Consider the following 15,258-nt stretch of genomic DNA (forward strand, 5'->3'; position numbering starts at 1 on the left):
CCACAAGGGAGGCGCGGGGGCTTCCTGGACCTGAGAGGGGCGGTAGGAGCATGTGCAGTGACAGTGGTGCAAGGTGAGTGTGCTGCTAGGGATGGGAGGGGGGAAGCAGGGAGAGGGAGCCCCTCCCCCAGAGCTCACTGCTGCTGGGGAGAGGGCTTGGGGGGGAGTCCTCCTCTCTGGCCCCAGTCCTGGCGCAGCCTGCCTCCATATCACACTCCTCAGCCACGGCCCTGCCCCCTCCTAGAGCCCACACCCTCAGCCAGAGCCATCACCCCCTGCACCCTAACCCTCTGCCCCAGCCCTGAGCCCCTCCCACACCCCAAACCCCTCATCATCAGTCCCACCCCACAGCCCTCACAGTTTTACATTATTTAAAAAAATATATCAGCTTACAAGGCAGGTGTAGGGGGCGGGACTTGGACCTGTTATGGGCACCACCAACAATTATACAAACCTGCTGCCTCTGGTTATACAGAGGACAGGGATCATTGTTCTCCATGGCCACTGAAGACAGGACAAGTGATGGGCTTTAATCTGCAGCAAGGGAGATTTAAATTTGATATTAGGAAAAACTTTCTAACTCTCAGGGGAGTTCAGCTCTGGAACAGGCTTCCAAGTGGAGTCCACGTCATTGGAGCTTTTCAGACCAGGCTGGACAAACACCCGTCAGGGACAGTCTACGTTTACTTGGCCCTGCCTCAGCGCAAGGGGCTGGACTTGATGACCTCTTCAGGTCTCTTCCTGCTCCACATTTCTATGACTATAAGCTTACGGCCTCCAGGCACTGCTGTAATACCAGTGACAACACCCAGTGCTGCTCCTCCAGCAGATTCTGCAGGGGAGTAACAGTCTGTTTGCAGGAACAGGCTCTTAACTAGGAGGATTCACAATTCCCCACAACCCGATTTAAGCCTGTATTAGCATCGCATTAGCATCCGGAGGTCCCATCTCCCCAGATCCTCTATCCATGGACCCCTCACAATAGCATCTATTCACCTTAATTTTTTAATGTATTTAACCCTACAAGACAGGGCACTGCTTTTACCCCCGTGTTACAGACGGGGACCTGCAGCCCACATAGCTTTCAATGGGAAATAGGCATGTAAATACCAGTGAAGATCAGGCCCAGGTGACTCACCCCAGGCAGTAACATAGCTAGCTCGGTGCAGGGGAAGCAGCTGCTTCCCCTCATCACGTTTTTCAAAAGCTGCACCGGAGCGGGGTGTCTGGGAGCTGTCGGAGCTCTGGGTCCCTGCACAGCTCGGCTCGGCGGTGGGAGGGGGGAAGCTGCTGTGGCAGCAGCTCAATACATTCCGGCACTAGGCAGAGTGCCGGCGGCTTCGCGGTGTGGAGGGGCTGCAGCGGGGTGCCTGGCTTTATATTAGCAGTAAATATGCCCAGTGGCCTGTGATGGGATGTTAGATGGGGTGGGATCTGAGTTACTACAGAGAACTCTTTCCTGGGTAAGTCTTGCCCACATGCTCAGGGTTTAACTGGTCACCATATTTGGTGTTGGGGAGGAATTTTCCTCCAGGGAAGATCGGCAGAGACCCTGGGGTTTTTTTGCATTCCTCTGCAACGTGGGGCACAGGTCACTTGCTGGAAGATTCTCTGCACCTTGAAGTCTTTAAACCATGATTTGAGGACTTCAGTGGCTCAGACATAGGTTAGGGGTTTGATACAGGAGTGGGTGGGTGAGATTCTGTGGCCTGCGTTGTGCAGGAGGTCAGACTAGATGATCATAATGGTCCCTTCTGACCTTAAAGAATATGATTCTATGAGTCGATGCCTACTCCAGCCAATGCTAATGAGAGGGCTGTGTCCTAAACCCTGCCCCTCTCAGGGAGTTTGGCACCTAAGTCCAGGCTGGACTGAAGCACCTATCTCCGCTAGCTATCCACGAATGGGACATGACTCTGGAGTCAGGCGATTAAGCTGCCTGAGTAGTTTCTTGTGAGACAGCGACAAGCAGCTGGGCAGGGAGGATGACTATGAGTCAGAAATGTGATGAGCCCATGAAAAAAGTTAGTGTAATCCTCGGGTGCATTAGGCAAGATATTTCCAGTAGAGACAGGGAAGTGTTCGTATCATTAGTCAGTACTAACTCTCAGGGTGCTTAAGCACTAGAATAAATTGTGGAATTTTGTGGGAAGTTGTGGAATCTGTCACTGGATATTAATAACAGCAGGTTGGACAAACACCTGTCAGGGATGGGCTAGGTAATACTTAGCCCTGCCTTGAGTGCACGAGACTGGACTAGACGACCTCTCGAGGTCCCTTCCAGTCCTACGATTCTCTGATTATACAAAGCACTGGTGAGACCTCACCTGGAATACTGTGCTCAGTTCTGGTCTTCCGTGTTTAAGAAGGATGAATCCAGACTAGAATAGATGCAGAGAAGGTCTTATGAGAGTAGATTTAAGGACCTTGGCTTGTTTACCCTAACCAAATGATGGCTGAGGGGAGATAGGATTGTTCTCTATCAATACGTCAGAGAGATCAGTACCAAGGAGGGAGAGGAGTTATTTAAGTCCAGGGCCAATGTTGGCACAAGAAAAAATGGATATAAACTGGCCATCAATAAATTGAGGTTTGAAATTAGATGAAGGTTTCTAACCACCAGAGGAGTTTAGTTCTGAAACAGTCTTCTGCGGGGACGATGAAGTTGCCTACAGTGGCATGTGGCCCATCCATGACTGCTATTAGCAAATATCTCCAATGGCCTGTGATGGGACACTAGCTGGGGAGGGCTCCGAGTTACTACAGAGAATTCTTTCCCACGCGTCTGTCTGGTGGGTCTTGCTCACATGCTCAGGGTCTCACTGGTTGCCAGATTTGGGGGCAGGAAGGAATTTTCCCCCAGTTCAGCTTGGCAGAGACCCTGGGGAGGTTTCATCTTCCTCTGCAGCATGGGACACAGACCACTTGCAGGATTGAACTAGTGTAAATGGTGGATTCTCTGTTGTTTGAAGTTTTTAAACCATGATGTGAAGACGTTAGTGACTCAGCCAGAGGTTCGGGGTCTGTTACAGGAGTGGGTGGGTGAGGTTCTGTGGCCTGTGATGTGCATGAGATCAAACTGGATGATCGTGATGGGCCCTCCTGGCCTTCAGGTCTATGAGTCTATAGGGCTGCGTGTGTGTCTGGCGGGTGGGCAGGAGGGACACGTACATACAGGCCAGAGATCAGCAGATGAATCCCGCACTGCCGGGGCGGTGCCAACATGGGTGAGTTGTGAGAGTCTGAGGAAGGCGTTATTCTCCCCCTCCATAACGAACGGGGTCTAAGAACAACACCCATGACACGTGCACCTGCCGAACTGAACAGGCAGTGGGAGGCTCCCTGCTTCAAGGCATTGGGGGCCAACCATCAGGAAACAGCAGTTGGGAGCTGTGCAGCTGCTGGGGTGTAGATACAACATGTCTCACAACTAAAGAGCTGGATAAGGAAAGCGGGAGGGGCGATGATATAATACGTTGGAAGTGGTGAAATACCACAGTTCTTAACGGAAAAGCAGCTGAAATAAATTATTCTTTGACAAGTGTTAAAATCCCCTCTCCCCCCAAACCACCAATGAAGAATTGGGAAGCAGTTCTTGTTGGTCTCTGGCTGGCTGAATGCTTATTATACAGAATGCCATTTGTTTTCAGTTTTTAAACTGAAAAATTCCAGGGTTTTACAAAAGCAATTTGGTTGGGGTTTTTGTAACCAATTCTTGACCTCTCCAGTACATGGAAATACTAATTATGTTTAAAAAATTAGATTAGCATGTTCACGTTAATAATAAGTTAGTCTAAGCATAAATGCGAGACTGTCTATTAAAGTGAAAAACACACGTATGTGAGTGCCTACATGTATGTACTACGTACAGTTCATAATACAAACAACAGAGAGGAAACTCAGTTTAATGCAATACTCCCACTTTCCTCTACTTGTGGCTTTTTTTTCCCCCATGTCTCCCAATATTTAACTAGAAAACCGTGAAGTCAATTTTTTGCCATGATTTTCACCTACGTTTAATTTTTTTGTAATAAACACTGATAAATTCCCAGAGACTTTTAAACAAAATAAAAACCAAAAAAGAAAGGGCCTTAGTTCTATATATTACTAGTAACACATTAGAGAGTCTGGAATTGGTACCTTTGTATTATCTGAATCTTAATAAAATCTCCATCGCTGTAAATGTTTCCATCAGGATTGGATGTTTTTCTAAACCCTCTGCTCTAGTTCAAACCGGAATTCATCCAGGGCCGCTCTCTGGCTGGTGCTATTCCGGAGCTCTGGCTACATGATCACAATGGTCCTGTCTGGCCTTGGAATCCATCAATCTTGTCCGCTCTGTCTCAGAGTTGTGGGACGTCAATGGGCCCCTGTTCTCGACCCTTCAGTTGTCACGAGCCAGTCTTACCACCACAGTTTGGCGCCAGGCTTTGTCCTTATGCTGCACTGGTAAAATGGGCTGCATGAACTGGGCCCATTGTTTGCCCTGCGGCTTAAAAACCAACCCGGGTGGTGCAGTGGGTAAAGAGTCCCAGGAATGTGTTTGCTCCTAGCTCTGAACAAAGAGCTCTGCTAAAATGAGGAATCGCTCCCAGCACGAGTGACTGTCTACATTGGTGCTTTATAGCACTGAAACTTGCATTACTCTGGGGGGTGTTTTTTCACAGCCCTGAGCGAGAAAGTTGCCAGTGTACACAAGCCCTAAATCAGATGCGAGATCAACTCACCCAGCAGCTAGTAACAGCAGCTGCAGAGCTTGAAACTCGCAGTGGGCACTTCAAAGCAAACAGCATTATCCCCAAAGTCGCTCTGTCCACCTGCAATGTGGATACACAGCCTGGCACCAAACTCTGTGGGGGCATGATGTGCAGTGAGCCTGTGGCAATGGACGGGTCTGGAACTGAGGCCAGCTGATGTCCCAGGACTATGAGACAGAGCTGTCAGCTTACGCCCATGCTGGACTCAATGCACTGGCTGCTTCTGGAGGACGAACAGCCCCAGGCCTGTGCTTAGAAGACCAGTCAAGACACCCGGCAGCCTGTGTCATTGCACAGCGTCTGCCTAAAACCTTTCCCAACCCAACCCAGACTCGTCTCCTGAAGAAAAACAGACTAGAAACTAAGAACTTGGCTAACAAATTTGTTTAAAAAGCACAAAAAACAGGATACAATGTGATGCACCTGTTATTCGTTGGCCTGACTCCTAGCAACCATATATGCATGCACACAGACATTTGTATTAGTTGTCAGGAAAGAACAGGAAAAAAAACAAGCAGGAGAAGATAAATGAACAACAGACAGACAGTTGAATCCGATCAAATTCAGTTTTCGTCATTTCCCGGGGTCTGGTACTTCTCCAGAGTCATTTACCTGGCAGCGTCTTGTATTATTTTAGTTCCTGCAAGTATTTCTGTAACCCGGCCCCCTGGCAGGGTGGCAGAACAGCTGTGGGTGGGGAAGGGGGGCATGCGAGAGCACCCCCTCCGCAATAGAAATATTGCAGAGACTGATCTCTTTCCTGGGGGCAGGGGCCGGCTCGCAGCTGCTGGGGACAGAGACAAGAGCAGGGGTGGGAGCAGCCACTGGAGCGCCAGGGATCAGGCTGGGGAGCAGGGGGGGTCTAACATGATCAAGTTAGCAGCAGCTACCCCTGAGGAAGAGACGGAATCACCAGGACCCCTCTTCCCCGGCCTTTTTACAGGACAAGATCCACAAAACAGACGGAGGTGGTTGTGCACCGTTATCCCTGCGGTTAGAACAGTTCCTGGGAGATGGTCAGGCTGTGGGTTGTCCTAGGGCAGGTACCTCCCAATCTCTCCTGCTGATGCCATATAAAGTACTCAGACCTTCACTGGCCAGAGAGCATGTGAGACTCTCCCAGCCACCAAGCTATGGAACCAGTCACCGAGGAGGGAGAAATCACTGCTCCATCCCCTCTGAACGTGCTCCCCATAGAACTTTTAGTCCAGTGGTTATGACAGCATCTAACCCCCACCCCACTATTTTGTGAATGGGGTCAAGGGGTGGTGGGGAAGGGAATGGCCAAACTATTTGGTGAAATGGGGTCAAATAGCTTTAGGTCAACTGAAAGGGCATTTTACAGCAGATAAAATGATGCATGTGAAGAATTTCCATGCGATAAGCCAACATTACTCATGTTCAGCTACAAGTTATGATACATGCGGAGGCCTCATTTCTTGGAAGACAAGATTAGGGAGGTAACTAGAGCAGCAGAAATGTTTGCGCTAAGATAAGCAAATGGGACAGTAAGCTACAAGAGAGAGTGTCTGAGAGAGCTATGATAAGAGGGAGAACCCCCGGGGAACCAGTTGTTAACAGCAAGAAAACAGTGGACAAGGGAAGTCAGGAGCGTAAATATGTAAAGAGGTAAAGAGTAAAGTCGAACATAGTGCGTGGGTAGAGCTTGCTGTACAGGGATTGGTTCCTCCAAAGGAACCAAGCCAATTCCAAAATGTGAAGCGATGGCTCATGAATGCAATGTAATGTACAAAGGAAGAGGTTGGCGTGTAACTTGGGATATGTGATACTTGGGTAAGTTGGCGATATGTGTAATTTTGGATGTGTGATATGCCCTATACCCACCCCCTACACTTGAGTCTGATCAAGGCAGCGTAGCTTTGCCATCTGCCAAATCAGACGCCGGAGTGATCAGCCCAGAGTCGTTCTTGGGGAGCTGAGGGGAAGAGGTCTCAGGGGAACCCAGCATAACTAAACAGAGGAGAACCCCTGTGTGGTTGCCCTGAGTGGTGTGCTCTCAATGATCTTAGGTCCAAGCATCTGGCATTTAGAAGCAGCAATGGGTGGGTGTGAGAGCAGCTGTTCACAAAGTGCCTGTTGTGGTCCTGGTGTGCTGGGAGCAGGGGAGGGGTGGAAGGCAGATGGTCTCTTAGCAGCCGCATAGGGAGCATGCTGGGGGAAGCAAACAAAGGACTCTTTAAAGCAGAGAAGCAAAGTGCATTGGCTACAGAGCATGGCTTACATGTCCTGTCTGGAATGGAGCTTCGCAGCAGGGGGTTACCTTGATCTTCAGGAGGAACAGAGTAGGGGGCAGTGGAGACAGGGACGGACACACACACAGCTGGCTTGTATCAGAGGGGGAGCTGTGTTAGTCTGGATCTTTAAAAAGCATCAAAGAGTCCTGTGGCACCTTAAAGGCTAACAGACATATTGGAGCATAAGCTGGCTTGGATTCCTGAGTCTCTCATATTACAGGTGTAGATAGATCTCTCCTGAAACCAGGTCCTCTTTCTTCCATTATGAGCTCTTCTCCCCAAGTGTCTACTGTGGGAGAACACACACACGAGAGGGGGTGCAAAAGGCAGGCACATACCCCTCTCCCCCACCCCCACCCCCACCCCCCCCGCAAGACAGGGGAATTCACACATACTAGGAACCACAGAGGACACAATGGCAGGGAAGGGATGAGACTTATTTTGGGGAATGAATGAGGACACTGAAAACACCCACACACACACACGGGTCAAGGACACAAACTAGGACAACACAGACATACACATTTGTGGACACAAACACATGCGCACACACACCCCTCTGCACCTGCTTGGAAGCAGAGAATATTCTGCAAAGGAAACCATTTTCCAGGCTCCTGAAAGTCCTCTTTATCCCCAGCCAGCTTTTCTCCCGGAGCCATTCATGCAGTATAAATAGGCTCAGAAAGATTTGATTTTTATCTGCCACTGTCAATAAAGGTCAATTTCACAGCACATGCACAAACTCAGGACAAAATATTTCCAGCCAGATTATGGAGCTTCAAAGACAGGTAAAGTAAGGAAAATGCTGCTTGAGAACTGATTAGGGTTTGTTTGACGTGTATTTCCTTTGTATGTTTTGACATGAGATGTTAAAATTTGTGTTTTAAAGGTTACAAAGCTTTAACTGTTTAAATTTCAACATCTATTATCATTAACTATTGTCTGCCCCCCCAATTAAATTTCCCACAACTGTGAGCATTTAAATAAACATTTTTAAAAGGCTTACAACCCATAATTTTGCACAGCTGTGAACATTTAACAATGGATAAAAATTAAAAAGCCTAAAAATAAACATCAATATTATCTGTCAAAATTATGAAAATCGTCAACCTCCGCCAAGCCTCGTTATAAACACAAGTCATTTAAAGTCTCCTAGAAGACAAATCCCCATTAGCCCAAGCTCAGGCTGTTACCCACCTACTGTGGTTCTGCCAGCCCGGATCTAGCACTCAGTGACCTTAACAGAAACATGGGGTTTGGGATCAGGTTCTAGTATGTCCACACTGCAATGTAAGCGCAGGGTTCAAACTCAGGCTCAAGGGAAACCCCGCTTCCATCAACACACAAATCACGCTAACCCAGGGTTCCACTAGGGAAGAAGAGCTGAACCTGATTCAAGCCAGGACCCACGGTTCAAGGCCTATTGCTTTGCTGTGTAGACGTAGTCCCACTGGACCTGTGGTCTGGGAGTCCGCCAATAGTATCCCACAATCCCACAGGCCGACTTTCTTTGTCCTCTGGACAGTCAAGTTTTCCCACACTGCACTACCAAAGGACTAGAGCGGCCTCATTCTGGCAGGGCGCTAGGAAGTCTGGGATATGGGTGGTTGGACTCAGGCCTGCACAGTGCATTGCAGACAATGGAGCCCTGGGGCGGGACCCAGGGTTGAACAATTGCTAACCTGGGTTACAAACAAGTGTAGACGCTCAAGTCCTAGGTCAGTGGTTCCCAAATTTTAACAACCTGCGAACCTCTTTCACTAAAATGTCAAGCCTTGCAAGCCCCCTCCTAAAAATGAATATCTCCAGGGATTTTCTCCTTTACCTGAGTATAAGTTATAAAAGCAGTGATCTGGGAAACATAAAATTTGTTTTTATGACATTCTTATTGCACACTACGTATTACATTATGAAAACAGCAACACTCTTCCAAGATCTCACTTTCGTAGCTTGCATCACTTTGACTAAGCCTGTTCTAAGACAAGGCTTCTGTGTTTCATCAAGGAGTATCAGATGTGAAACAGCAGGAAGGTATTTAAGAAGCCAACCCAAAGAGTTTCTCCTACACAAGCATTCAGGTCTTGAGCAGTCCAGGCAAACAACGCACGTAACAACAAAACTTATACTTGTTCTTCATAATAATTTAAAAACAGCACTAGCTGCCTATTTAATTTCAAAAACAGCAAAAAAATATCCACCTCCCTTTTCATTTCTTCTAAGGAGTCTTGAAGTTTAAATCTCCCCAGTGCGACAGAGATGCTCGCTTTGATCTGCTTAGCTCTTGGAAGTCCAGGGGCTCCGGGCTGCTGGCCCTGTGCTGCCTGGGGTCCCTAGGGACAGCTCTGTCCGCCATTAGGGAATCCCCCCTCGAGAACCTCTTGTAACATTTCACAAACCCCAGTCTGGGAACCATTGTCCTACGTTAACACACCCCGGATCTGCTCACTTCAGTTCTAATAACCCTGGGCTTACGTTGCAGCGTAGATGTGCCCTTTCGTGCTACCCTCTATATCTTACCTCTCAGTCCCAACAAAGGATAGTGATAGCACTGGTCTGCTGACCAGAAGGTCTTGGTTCAGTTTCCAGCAATGTCACAAGCTCCTGGCATGACCTTGGGCTAGTCAGTTCATCTCTCTGGCCTTCACCTACCAACACGTGATAACACTTGCTTGGTGAGGGAATATTTCATTCCTAGTTTGGGAGGCCCAGACTCTGCAGTGACGAACAGCAGACACCTCCTAAGCTCCCTACACCTGGAATAGGAAATTCCACCCACCTTCAACTTGGCTGCTACCCCTGAGAGGCAGGGCTGGAACAGCAGGTTTAGTAGCGAATGCTAGAGTGACATCTGTGTTCCTTCACAGACGCGCCGCTCAGATCAGATCTATAGTTTGTATTCCTGGGTTGGAACACAAACAACTGATACCAGAAGAGCACAGGACACTTGTTTATACATCTCATCCAGTCATCATTTATTTCCACTGTAAGCTCTTCAGGGCGAAGGGGTTTGGGGTTTAATTAGTCCGTATAGCTCCGAGCAGGCTGATGTTTGGTAAGTAACAAATCGCAATCCCTTCCGCCAAGATCAAACCACCTTCAGCACCCTGCAAGACAAGAAAAGTGCAACATTAGGAAACGGGATCAGAGGCTGAGCCATAAGAACGGACGTACTGGGTCAGACCAAAGGCCCATCCAGCCCAGTGTTCTGTCTGCCAACAGTGGCCAACGCCAGGTGCCCCAGAGGGAGTGAACCTAACAGGTTATCATCAAGTGATCTCTCTCCTGCCATCCATCCCCACCCTCTGACAAACAGAGGCTAGGAACACCATTCCTTACCCACCCTGGCTAATAGCCATTAATGGACTTAACCTCCATGAATTTATCCAGTTCTCTTTTAAACTCTTGTTATAGTCCTAGTCTTCACAACCTCCTTCAGGCAAGGAGTTCCACAGGTTGACTGTGTGCTGTGTGAAGAAGAACTTCTTTTTATTTGTTTTAAACCTGCTGCCTATTCATTTCATTTGGTGGCCCCTAGTTCTTATATTATGGGAACAAGTAAATAACTTTTCCTTATTCACTTTCTCCACACCACTCATGATTTTATAGACCTCTATCATATCCACCCTTAGTCTCCTCTTTTCCAAGCTGAAAAGTCCTAACCTCTTTAATTTCTCCTCATATGGGACCTGTTCCAACCCCCTAATCATTTTAGTCACCCTTCTCTGAACTTTTACTAGTGCCAGTATATCTTTTTTGAGGTGAGGAGACCACATCTGTATGCAGTATTCAAGATGTGGGGGCACCACGGATTTATAGAAGGGCAATAAGATATTCTCAGTCTTATTCTCTATCCCTTTTTAAATGATTCCTAACATCCTGTTTGCTTTTTGGACCGCCGCTGCACACTGCGTGGATGTCTTCAGAGAACTATCCACGATGACTCCAAGATCTCTTTCCTGATTCATTGTAGCTAAATTAGTCTCCATCATATTGTATGTATAGTTGGGGTTATTTTTTCCAGCGTGCATTACTTTACATTTATCCACATTATATTTCATTTGTCATTTTGTTCCCCAATCACTTCATTTTGTGAGATCTTTTTAAGTTCTTCACAGTCTGCTTTGGTCTTAACTATTCTGAGTGGTTTAGGATCATCTGCAAACTTTGCCACCTCACTGTTTACCCCTTTCTCCAGATCATTTATGAATAAGTTGAATAGGATTGGTTTTAGGATTGACCCTTGGGGAACACCACCAGTTACCCCTCTCCATTCTGAGGATTTCCCATTTATTCCTACCCTTTGTTCCCTATCTTTTAACCAGTTCTCAATCCATGAAAGGACCTTCCCTTTTATCCCATGACGAGCCAGCCCCCAGAGGGCAAGTGTCATCCTTTGCTAACATTTCAATATTCCTAAATAACCCAAGGGCTCAAACATCACGAGTAACGGTCATGAGACTGGCTTCAAAAATCATGAACTATGTCAACATTTACTATTTTTGTGCAACAGCCGCCGTAGATGCATTTAATATCTTTGAGACCCCAGTATCAACTTCATACACATTATCTTTGTCATTGGAAGCAAGGGATTGTACTGTCAAAACTAAAAACCAGTGGGGGACGGAGGGGCGAATCCTGAGATGAATAAATAATTCCAGGGACTTCCCACTACCTCTGTGCATTTAGCCCTTTCCCACCAGCCTCTGGATATTCAGCAGAACCAACATATGCCAAGTGCTGTCCTTAGGCATACACAGAATATGCAGCCGCCCCAGTTTTCATGGTGCCCGATGCAGCTGCTTGCTTCTATGCTATCCCCCAGCTGGGCTGCCTGTGCGTTCCTGGGGGTGGTGGTGCCAGGCCCGGGACACCTCCCTGTGCCCCTGCCCCATTTCTTCCCACCTCTTCTCCCAAGCCCCCTCCCCCAGCGACAGACAGGCCCAGGGGATTAGCGGGGGGGGGCTTGGCAGCAGGGGTCAGGATTCCGCTTCCTGCTCCCGGCGCCAAGTCTCCTGCTAATCCCCCAGGACACTCTGGGCCTGTGGGGCCCCCCAAAGCAGGTGAAAGGGACTGGGGGTTTCCAAATTAAGGCAGGGCCTGGGATTAGGGTGTGGCCCAGCAGAGGTACATCCAGGCAGCTGGATGGAGACAAGCAGGCACTAGGCTAATGGAAATCACCCTGTGTTATTGTGACAGCCCTGCCTCCTCGCAGCCCCCAGGAAAACAGACACACACATTGCCCTAAACCCCATCAGGGGTCCCACACTTCCTAGCCTGTGCAGGCCAAGCTCCCTGCACACACCATGGGGTACCTGCATTCACCCCTCCCACCTCCCCCACCCCCACACAGCTCCCATCCTCCTTTATTGTAGGGACACCAAGCAACTCCCTCCACTGTGCCAGGGGCTCTGTGTGCCCCCAAATTCCTCCTTCCCCAGATACAAGGATCTCCTATTCTGCCCCCAAGCCAGGGTCTCTGTGCATACCCCTCCCCACACACCATCCCCCAGAATGTCCCATCCCCCCACAGGGCTCTGTGCTCCCCCTCCCCACACACCAGCACCCCATAATGTCCCATCCCCCCACAGGGCTCTGTACTCCCCCTCCCCACACACAATCCCCCAGAAAGTCCCATCCCCCCACAGGGCTCTGTGCTCCCCCTCCCCACACACCAGCACCCCATAATGTCCCATCCCCCCACAGGGCTCTGTGCTCCCCCTCTCCCCACACACACTCATTTCTTTACCTCTGGGCGATCAATCACACAAGGTGCCAACCTGCTAAGCTCCCCTGGGACAGGGCCAGAGCTGAGCTGGGGGCGGTGATGCTGGAAGGTGCTGCCAGCACCCGGGTCTTTGATCCCCAGACCAACCCCTGCCATCCTGCAACCGATCAGCTGCAGCTTCGCAGCAGGGCCGGCTTTAGGCCGATTCGCCCGATTCCCAGGAATCGGGCCCAGCACCCTTAGACATTTTTTTTTAAACTTACCCCGGGTTCCTGGCTGCGATCTACTTAGGGGTCTTCCACGGTCCCGCTCCCTTAAGCGAAGCGTAGGCGGGACCGCGGCAAGCCCCACGGCCCCACTCTCCTGGCTGGAGCCCCGGCCAGAGCGTGGCAAGTCCCGCTCTCCCGGCTGGAGCTCTGGCCGGAGTGCGGCAAGCCCTACGGCCCCGCTCTCCTGACTGGAGTCCTAGCCGGAGTGCGGCAAGCCCCACTCTCCCGGCTGGAGCTCCGGCCAGAGCGCAGCAAGCCCCGTGGCCCCGCTCTCTCGGCTGGAGCTCCGGGCCTTTAAATACTCTCCAGAGCCCTAGGGTAGTGAGGGGCTCCGGGGGCTATTTAAAGGGCCAGGGCTCCAGCTGCCTCTGCCACCCCGGCCCTTTAAATATCCGCCAGAGCCCTACCACCCCCATGCATTCCCCAGGGCTCCCGTGGCTATTTAAACGGTCCAGGGCGGGGCAGAAGCTGGGGAGCCCCGGACCCTTTAAATAGCCCCCAAAGCCCTGGGATAGCAGGGAGCTTGGGGGCTATTTAAAGGGCTGGGGCTCCAGCTGCCTCTGCTTCACCCCCTGCCCTGCCCACACCAGCCCTGCTCCCCCTGTCTGCAGCCAGCTCTGCACCCCACATCCACAGCCAGTTCCTGTCAAACCCCCTGCTGTGTCTCCAGTCAACCCCTGCGGCCCTGTCCAAAGCCAACCAGACCCACACACACTGCTGCCTGCACCAGCCCTGCACACCCTGTCCTGTCTCCGGCCAACCCCTGCCGCACCCCCCTGCTTGAAGCCAGCCAGTCTCACACTCCTCTGTCTCCAGCCCTGCCAACCCCTGCTGCATCCCCCCCGTGGCCCAGCCTGAAGCCAGCCCGCCCCACACCCCCTATCTCCAACCAGCCCCACACCCCTTGCCCTGCCTGCAGCCAGACCCTACCGCCAGTCAGCCCCTGCCCTGCCTCCAGCCAGCCCCATGTCCACTTGTGCCCTGCAGTTCCCAGGGCAGTAACCCTGCACACCTGCTTCAATGAGGGGGGCAGAGAGCAGCTGGGACCCACACATGTGAAACGGCAGTCATTAATAACCAATCAACAGCATATATGATGCAATGTACATATTATATAATTTTATTATTTATATAGTTATGGAAAGTAAATAATACATGAAAGAAATGGAAGGCTTTTTTTTCCGCTTTTTTTTTTAAGTCATCCCTGCCAGGGCCCCGCCAAAAATGGTCAAATTGGGCCCCGCACTTCCTAAAGCCGGCCCTGCTTCCCAGTCAGCCTGACACAGAGAAATGCCACCAAGCCCAGCATTGCCGCCTGCTTGGCTGGGCCAATTCACCCCCCTGAACGAACCTTTTCTCCTCCCTCGGATCCGCTCCCCCCAGGTGTCCAACCCTCAGTCCCTTTCGGGTGTTTCCCCCACACCCCTGGGGGCTTGAAGGGGGTTTTCCCTCTTCTGCCTCCAGCAACCACATCCCTTTAAGAAATCCACTAACCCCTCCCAGCCCCCCCTCAAATTTCCCCAGGACACAAGGCACCACTTACCCTGAGTCCAAGCAGCTGCAGCGAGTTAAATGCATTGCATCAGTTTCATGCAGAGAGCATCTGCAGGATCCAGAGATTGACACAGTGCAGCATTTCAGCGCCCCCCCCTTTTATCTCCTGAGCCCGCCCACTCCTTCTCCCATTGGCTGTTGAGGATGCCGAGCAGTAATGGCAGGGTGGTGCAGGGGGAGAGATGAACGGATAGAGTTGATGATGAACTCCATTATCTTCCATGTCTCCGCTAGCCCTGCTGCGATGCTGCTAAGCACTGGAATAAATTGCCTAGGGTGCTTTCATTTTCCCTGGGAATTTATCAGTGTTACCACAGCAAAAAAACAGGTGACAATCAGGGCAAAACCCAATTAATAATTTTTCTGGGTGAATATCAGGGTTTGTTTTGGTGGGCAGAAAGACGGGGGGAGTATTCCGTAGATTGATGCTTTGAATTCTGTTCATCAATGCGGTTTGCTGCAGGACTCAAAGGGAACTCAGAACACAAGGTCACATGTCTCTAATCCCCCAATAAAACTTTTCATTTGAACAAACAGTTACTGTTGTAGACTTAGAACTATGATTTCCCTCCCATGGAAAATTCCAGTGGAGAGAGAGTGAGAGAATGAGTCTGTGGGTTCCAAACAGGAATTAATGGTCAGCTATGCGATACTTTCCACAGAAGGGATTGTTTAAAAAAAAATTATTTTAGAAGAAT

The 15,258-nt window shown here is 49.9% G+C and overlaps 1 protein-coding gene across 11 annotated transcripts in view; it reads right to left on the reverse strand.

Annotated features, from left to right (window-relative positions):
* LOC115640864 (C-type lectin domain family 2 member D-like) overlaps positions 1 to 14,797 on the reverse strand; it is a 36,606-nt gene extending 21,809 nt beyond the window's left edge. For 3 of the 11 annotated variants that reach the window (XM_030543926.1, XM_030543931.1, XM_030543925.1), the window contains exons 1-2: positions 14,550 to 14,797; positions 9,789 to 10,116 (exon numbers count right to left, since the gene is read on the reverse strand). The gene's annotated coding sequence lies outside the window, so the exon portion shown is untranslated. The other 8 variants (XM_030543929.1, XM_030543932.1, XM_030543928.1 and 5 more) reach the window with 8 other exon arrangements.
* Between the last annotated feature and the right edge of the window lie 461 nt (positions 14,798 to 15,258).

The sequence above is a fragment of the Gopherus evgoodei genome, unplaced genomic scaffold (genome assembly GCF_007399415.2).
Source record: "Gopherus evgoodei ecotype Sinaloan lineage unplaced genomic scaffold, rGopEvg1_v1.p scaffold_32_arrow_ctg1, whole genome shotgun sequence".
Taxonomy (NCBI): Eukaryota; Metazoa; Chordata; order Testudines; family Testudinidae; genus Gopherus; species Gopherus evgoodei.